Genomic DNA, 7,600 nt, shown 5'->3' with positions numbered 1-7,600 from the left:
AATTTAACAATACAAATTAAGTACCACTTGATTGAAATTTAGTATTAAATTTCAAACTTAGCTATAAAAAACAAAAAAACTGTATGCAAACAGCAGTAATATAGCAACAAAAACAACAGTAATTTAACAATACAGATTCAGTACCACTTGATTGAAATTCAGTATTAAATTTCAAACTTAGCTATACAAAAAAAACTGTATGCAAACAACGGTCATATAGCAACAAAAACAGCAGTAATTTAACAATACAAACTAAGTACCACTTGATTGAAATTCAGTGCCACTTGCTTGTAATTCAAAAGGTCAATACATTCAAATTCAGTACCACTTGCTTGTACACTTAGGCTACAAAATAATATAGTTAACCCCATACTACTATAGTTAACCATGTCCAAAATACTACTGTATCTAACAAGTTCCATGCTAGAACAGATAATCATCATCATTACCACCATGTACAAAACATTATCTAAGGAGCTTCCATGCTAGAACAGATTATCATGGTCAGCCGTCAAGAGTTGGGTGAAACTCATAATATTATTGCACTCTTGAAGCACCAAATTTACTTCTTTGTTGTTGTCATACTTCTCCACTTCTACTTGAGGCTGCACACCATCTTTTTTCTTTTGTTGTCATCCTTCTTCCTTTGTGGCTAAGAATAAAAATCACTGTAATTAGTTAACAAATGAGCAATAACAACATATCATGTACCAATTGCAACTTACCTTTTCTCCCTGTTTTGTTGGTCCTTTAGTTACTCTGTGCTTCCCCTTGAGTAACTTGTCAAGCCAATTTTTCTTTCTCCTTAAGTTCTTTGACTGAACCTCTTTTTTGTTCAGCCGTGCAGATCTAAGCAACTCATCTACTTACTGCACATTTGGGTCAACATTCTCTTTGTCTTTACATAGTTCATTCATGGCACTAGTGGATGCATTGAGTAAATCATGTATATGCGGAGCGGCGGAATCAAGTGCATTATCCAATAGAATACAACATTGTGGAGAGTTGGCTGCTTTTTGTGCCATTTTGTGAAATTTATGAGACAAATCCTTGTATCGAAGTTCAGCTTCCATTTTTGGATTTTCTACCACATTCCTTCCTTGTCTATCTTCAATACTTCCATTGCGAGCTTCTCTAGTCGACCTCTTCAAGACATAATGTGCCGGCAATGTCTTTATGTTCATCAAATCAAGCACTTTTAGACCATGTGCACACAAGATTCCTGTTCTATTGAACATCCCACAACTACATGAAACCGTTTTGGTCAAAGGATCACCTACCACTATGCGCTCCTCCTCAAACTGTAAATCTCCATGCAACCTCGCAATAGCAACAACAAATCTGTTATTTCCATCCAATACTCTACAACATGCAGCCGTTGATCTTTCATACTCACCTTAGAAAGCCTCAAAATAATCGGAGTGTATACTTCGCTTGCTTCCACCAACATAGGAGTTTTTCCTTCGATGGCCTTCATTGGAACAAACAAACCAGCGTGAAGTAATCACACCATCACATCTGCTTTTGATTGTGGATCTTTTCCTCGCATCAAAGCCGATGTGACCCCCCATAATCTACCCAAAACTCCCAAACCTCTTCCGATTCTCTGAACCTCATACCAACTTTGGGTGTCCTCTTTCCAATTTCTGCCATTGCACAACACTTAATTCTGCCAAACGAAAACAAAGTATATAAATTAGTGGACTGCAATCTTATCGGTTCCGGTAGCAAGGATGGTACAACATGTCAAGACATATCTGTATATACATGTCAGGATGGTACAACAACTCATATATAAAAGATAAATTACTCACACTCACACTGAATATGATGATTCAGTATGCCATCTAGTTTACATAGGAAAAATGATGGATCCAGAGTTTATCCATCCTTAAACTTTTGTTGTGGCGTTGCTAAACAGATATCACATATATATTTTTCCTTCACAAATAAAGAGACCGAGGGATAGATTTAATTACAGTGGACGCTACACCAAGGCTTCAGTCAACTATGTCCAGGAGAGGGCACAAAAAGGTGTAGTGTTTCCAATCTACGGAGTAATCTGCAGTATACTAGGAGAGGGCACACGTAATTTAACTTGTTTTGGTGCAGCGGTGATATTGATGCAAAGTCATAGAACTACACATATTATCAGTTAATTCTGAAACGAAACTAACCCAAACCGTGCTAACTCTGAACCCAAACTACACAGGCATCAAACTGATGTGAAGGAAGAGGAGAGACGACCTGGGAAACCGGACATGGTGGTCAGGGTGGCGCTCCTCCGTGGACCGTGGCGGCAAGTTGCTGCTACCCGGCGCACGGCGACGCTCTTCTAGTTCCCCGGCGACTCGGCGGAGCTGGTTCCCGCGGGGGCTCGGCGGCGCTGATTACCACCGCGGTGAGGCGGAGCGCTTCACTTGGGCGGCGGCAGCGCGACCCTGCGGGTCCTCCTCGGCGGCGGCGCGACCCTACCTATCCTTTGCGGCGGCAACTCTCAGCGCCAATCTCCCCTTTCTCCGCCACAAATTGGTTCCGAGCGGGCAGAACCACTGCGACTTGGTCCAAGTCTGATCGCCAAGGATTTTTTTTGCCTTGGATCGCTGTGGGTCGTTGGATGAAGATTGGAGGGCGGATGGGAGGCCGCATGTTGCAGCGTGACATGCTGTAGGCATGTCACCTGATGCCAGTCCCTCAGGCAGCGGCGTCCTTCCCTCCTCTTGCTCGCTCATTAACAATGGCGACGATCTCCTCCGCCCCTCTGCACCGTGCCCCATGGCAACCCAAGCCTTTCGTCTCCACAGAAAAAATCTCTTCGCTCGATACAGAGGAACTGGCCAGGCTGGGGAGTGAGGGAGGGGATTTGTGCGTGCTGGGTTGCGGAGGGGGTTCGATTCGACGAGCCTGGGGCACGGGGGCGGGCGGACGGGCCACTGGACCTGCGCCCACTGGCCGGCATCGACGACGGCGGGGACGCACGCGCAGCGCGGCATCCCGAGTTGACGCCCATGGAGCGCGTTGAGCAGGTGCGTCTGTCTTCCTCCTCAGCTCTGATCTCCTTCGTTATCTAAATTCTGCCAATCTCCCCTCCTTTGAAAATCCCCTCTTTTGGATCTCCTCTGCTAGCGCCTCTACGGGTATAGATTTATTGCTCATCGCATCGTTTTTTCTGTTGTTAAATTAAGGTTGTTCTATTTGTTATACAATTTCCATTTGCAGCAATTATTAACTTCATGATTTTTCAGTGGTTGACAGGATTTGGCCGCATTTTTATTGATCTTCCCTGAATTTATCCTTCTCCTGTTTCCATTAGTTGACATGACACTTAGAAGGTAAATTCTGGGTTCCATGTATATGATTGAAGTTGTTACATGCACGGTAGCTATTTACATTGTACTATAAATCTGCAGGTTAGGATCGTAACTTTCAAAGTTGTACTTTCTGAAAGTGTTGACTTCTTGGGTTGCTGATATATGTCAGTGAAATCGGAGGCGCCACTACAATCACAAAACAATGATTTTCTGTAGGAGATTATAAGCAGGTTTGTCTATAAGGCCAAGTTAACGGTAACTACTGTTAATGCCATATATTCCTAATAGACAAACCTGCTTATAGACAGTGGATGTTGCTTTTGGCACTTCTTGTGCTTATAGATAGTGGAGTACTAATTAGATTCTGCACCACTTTGCAGGTCACTCAAAAGGCAGTGGGTGTTGCTTTTGGCATATTTGATCCTGTCCATGTTAGATATGTAAGTAAAACATTACTGTATGTTAAAATTGAATGGTGAAATTACCATGCAATCAAATTTAAGACGTTTCATTTATCAGCCTCTCACCCAATTTTTCCTTTAATCTTGTATAAGATTTTTTGTGCGGTATTATAGTGCCTTCATTACATTATGAATAATTTCACGCAAGAAAGTTTGAAGAGGTTGTTGTTGCTCGCTCACTACTTCATGCATGCTTGAAATACCTGCACTGATACTATCCCGTTGCCGAGTCAAATGTTCGAAGGTAACGTTCTTATCTCACTTTTGGTGTGGCTTCTCCAATTTTGTTAGACATAAATACTATCTAATGGCAAAACACAACTGTCTGCAGACTAATATAAGACATTTATTGATAAAGGAAGAAAACACAAAATTCAGCGAGGATTATCTTTGCAAATTCACTATGAGCATATAGAAAGTTTGATAGAACCACATGGTCTAAGATAAGAGCACAACAGTAATTTAAGTGCACAAGTATATCTTTGTCTTATAATGTGTGTACTAACCATGCATGTAAGGATGTGTTTTCTCCAGTGGCACACATACATTACATATCTTTAGTTATTGCGCTTATGGCCACCTAAAATGAATAGGTGTGTATAAATTTCTTGTCATTGGCTCACTGCTAATCATATATATTTGTTTTTCAGTGTTACAAACAAATGTGAGGGAGATGATGATCCATGTATTGCCATGTAACATAGTGTCTTCTACCATATGCCGTGTGCCATTTTGACATGTAAACTATATGAATTTCTATTGGGCCTGGACAATTAAAATAACTTTCTGTGATTAATTCAATATATAGTATGAAATTTGTGTGGATAGGTAACTGCAGCTGCTCTTGTGCTACAACTCACCATGGTGACTGGTGCTTCACTATGAGCCTGCAACCAGATTGTGGTCGCCTCCCTGGCTTCCTCATGTTGGACGATCAAGGTGAACCATGCCTCTCACAGCCTCACTTCTAAGTTGATTATCTTAGTCGTGTTTGAAGAAATTAGTAAGGATGAAAGTGGAGTGGAAACATTCCGTTTTTCCAAAGGAAAAATGGAAACAGAGGGAAAATATGGAAACGGAAATGGAAATTTGCAAAACGGAAGTGGAAATGGAATGTTTTTATGCGGAAACGGAAACAAAAACGGAACGGTGTTTTCCGGTGGAACATGCATAGAAACGGAACTTTTCGTTTCCGTGAATATGGAATTTCCGTTTTGATCATAGACCTATGGCTGCTTTGTAGCCCAACCACACCAAAAACACACAATGACACAATGAGTAGAACGGATCATTTGAGGCCCAACTTCTACCACCACACATGTACTCAGCTTGATCCTATGTGCAATTGTCCAGTACTACTACAATACTACATAAGTTGTTAACACAATGATATTATTTTGTAGCCATGTTAATTAATAATTCAGTAAATTTGTTTGTGTTTGTGTGTATTTCTCTATGATTCAAAGGGGTTTTAAGTTCCGGTCAACACCCACTTATGTTTCCGTGTCTGCTTTGTATTCGCTCCGTGTCCGTTTCTGGTAGTATCTGTTTCCGCATTCATTTCCGGGGTTTCTGTATTCGTTTCCGCTTCTGCAAAAGAATATGAAAACAAATGTGGTAGCACTCAGTTCTGTCCGTTTCCGCTGCATTTTCATCCCTAGAAATTAGCATAGGTGTTTTGTAGAATGTTGTGGAACCAGCGCAGATGATGAAGGTTGTTAAGAATTTTTTATATAATTTGCATTTAACCTTTGCTCAAATAAAGAACTATTATTAAATGTGATTCCAATTGTATGAGTAACAACAAATGGCTTCATTATGATTTACCGTGTCTAACTATGTACTACCTCAACTCCTAAACATAAGACATTTGGGCATTTTAATTTAAACTGCCAAAACGTCATATATTTAGCAATGGAGATAGTATATGCTAATAACAGTAGTTACTAGATGTCAGCCAAATAAATTCATCCACAGATCGGTTGAGCATCACTGGGTTTATTTTTATTAAATATTTATATTATTATTTACTCGAGACCAATGCTGCTGCGACCCTAAGTGCTGGTGATTTCTGTACATATACTGAACCAACTAAAGCTGACATTGATTATGTAGCTTCTTCCTTGGTAAGAATAATGTGCGCTCATCTTTGCATAGTTTGTATATAGTTAAGTTTGTAATGTACATGACCAAATGGGGCCACATTTCTCACCAAATAGTATTTGTATTGTCTTGCACTGTTATTTATAAAAAAATCATTTGTATTGATCTGAACAGAAAGGTCACGGTTGCATTTTGGATCTGTATGTGTAGTACTTCCACTGATCTTTTTTCCTCTACAAATATACAGGGCACAAGCATTGGGAGTATTGAATGCACCAACAGTTGAAGGAGCTCATCCATCCACTGAGAGCATTGCAGCTTTCCACGTCTACTTTAGTTGCATCAGATACTTCATCCTTTAACTGTATTGCCAATGTCACTTACATATATGTAACTAAGAGAAATTAGCACTTTGTAAGGATGTCACACTATTACTATTTCGACGTGTTTCGCTGAGAAGCTTTGCCAAGATTAGTATAGTGATCAGTTTTATGGAATGCCATTTGTTCACTTTCCTTGTACGGTCACCTCTTGGAACATTCATGGTCATGAAATGCCTATGTTGTATATTTATGATCCAATTCATGAGATGCTAGGAAAAACTTGTACATGGAACTAAGAGGATGGTAAATATGACCGGAAAATATACAAGATGATAGCTATATAAAATAATAAATATTAGCATAGGCATATAAGTTCTTTCACTAAAAATAGGAAATCAATTTTTCCATGTCTATCTATTTGTAAAATTACTATCACTCTATTGAAAAATAAATGGGCGCAGCAACGCGCGCCAATCGTGATCTAGTATGCACTTATGATTGGAACTCTAGCAAGCGTCCGCAACTACTAAAGATTCATTAAGGTAAAACCCAACCATAGCATTAAAGCATCAAGTCCCCTTTATCCCATACGTAACAATCCCCTTACTCGGGTTTATGCTTCTGTCACTCAAGCAACCCACTATAAGCGAATCATGAACGTATTGCAACACCCTGCAGCGGGAATCCCTCACGCTTGCGCGACACGGAGGGCACAATAGGACAGCAACATAACCACAAGCAATTTAAACAAATCTTAGCAATTCATCAATCACCGATAGGACAACGAAAATCTACTCAGACATCATAGGATGGCAACACATCATTGGATAATAATATGAAGCATAAAGCACCATGTTCAAGTAGAGGGTACAGCGGATTGCGGGAGAGTGGACCGCTGGATATAGATGGGGGAAGATGATGGAGATGTTGGTGAAGATGATGGAGGTGTTGGTGAAGATCGTGGCGATGATGATGGCCCCCGACAGCCCTCCGGAGCCACCGGAAGCAAGGGGGAGAGAGGCCCCCTTCTTCTTCTTCTTCTTCTTCCTTGACCTCCTCCCTAGATGGGAGAAGGGTTTCCCCTCTGGTCCTTGGCTCCCATGGCTTGGGAGGGGCGAGTGCCCCTCCGAGATTGGATCTATCTCTCTGTTTTTGCGTTCTGGAATTCTGCCCTGGCACCGTTTCCTTTATATCTGAAGATCCGTAACTCCGATTGGATTGAAACCTTTGCGCAGATCGTTTTCCAAAAATTAGCTTTCTTGCGGCCAAATAAGGAAATCAACCTCCTTGCGGGTGGCCCGCGAGGCTGGGGGCGCGCCCACTTTAAGTGGGCGTGGGCCCATATCTCGTGGCCACGTCGGGCATCGTCTCGCGTTGATTCTTCCACCCAAAAATCACAAAT

The 7,600-nt window shown here is 41.3% G+C and overlaps 2 long non-coding RNA genes across 5 annotated transcripts; one reads left to right on the top strand and one right to left on the bottom strand.

The window, feature by feature from the left end:
• Nucleotides 1-257: 257 nt before the first annotated feature.
• Nucleotides 258-2,593, bottom strand: LOC123043392 (uncharacterized). 2 transcript variants are annotated; one of them, XR_006419174.1, is made up of 4 exons: nt 2,248-2,592; nt 1,397-1,669; nt 726-1,320; nt 258-652 (listed from the first exon to the last, which is right to left on the bottom strand). It is a non-coding gene; the product is annotated as an uncharacterized lncRNA (long non-coding RNA). The 2 variants fall into 2 exon arrangements; XR_006419173.1 differs by having other exon boundaries at nt 726-1,669; nt 2,248-2,593.
• A 115-nt stretch (nt 2,594-2,708) lies between these two features.
• LOC123043393 (uncharacterized) lies at nt 2,709-6,398 on the top strand. Of its 3 annotated transcripts, XR_006419177.1 has the most exons (6): nt 2,709-3,026; nt 3,246-3,332; nt 3,411-3,541; nt 3,692-4,511; nt 4,601-4,711; nt 6,123-6,398. It is a non-coding gene; the product is annotated as an uncharacterized lncRNA (long non-coding RNA). The 3 variants fall into 3 exon arrangements; XR_006419175.1 differs by having other exon boundaries at nt 3,692-4,711; XR_006419176.1 differs by lacking the exon at nt 3,411-3,541 and having other exon boundaries at nt 3,692-4,711.
• Nucleotides 6,399-7,600: the final 1,202 nt, after the last annotated feature.

This window comes from Triticum aestivum, chromosome 2B, assembly GCF_018294505.1.
Source record: "Triticum aestivum cultivar Chinese Spring chromosome 2B, IWGSC CS RefSeq v2.1, whole genome shotgun sequence".
NCBI classification, from domain to species: Eukaryota; Viridiplantae; Streptophyta; class Magnoliopsida; order Poales; family Poaceae; genus Triticum; species Triticum aestivum.
The sequence above is the reverse complement of the archived record's forward strand: the minus strand, read 5'-3'. Positions and strand labels throughout refer to the sequence as shown.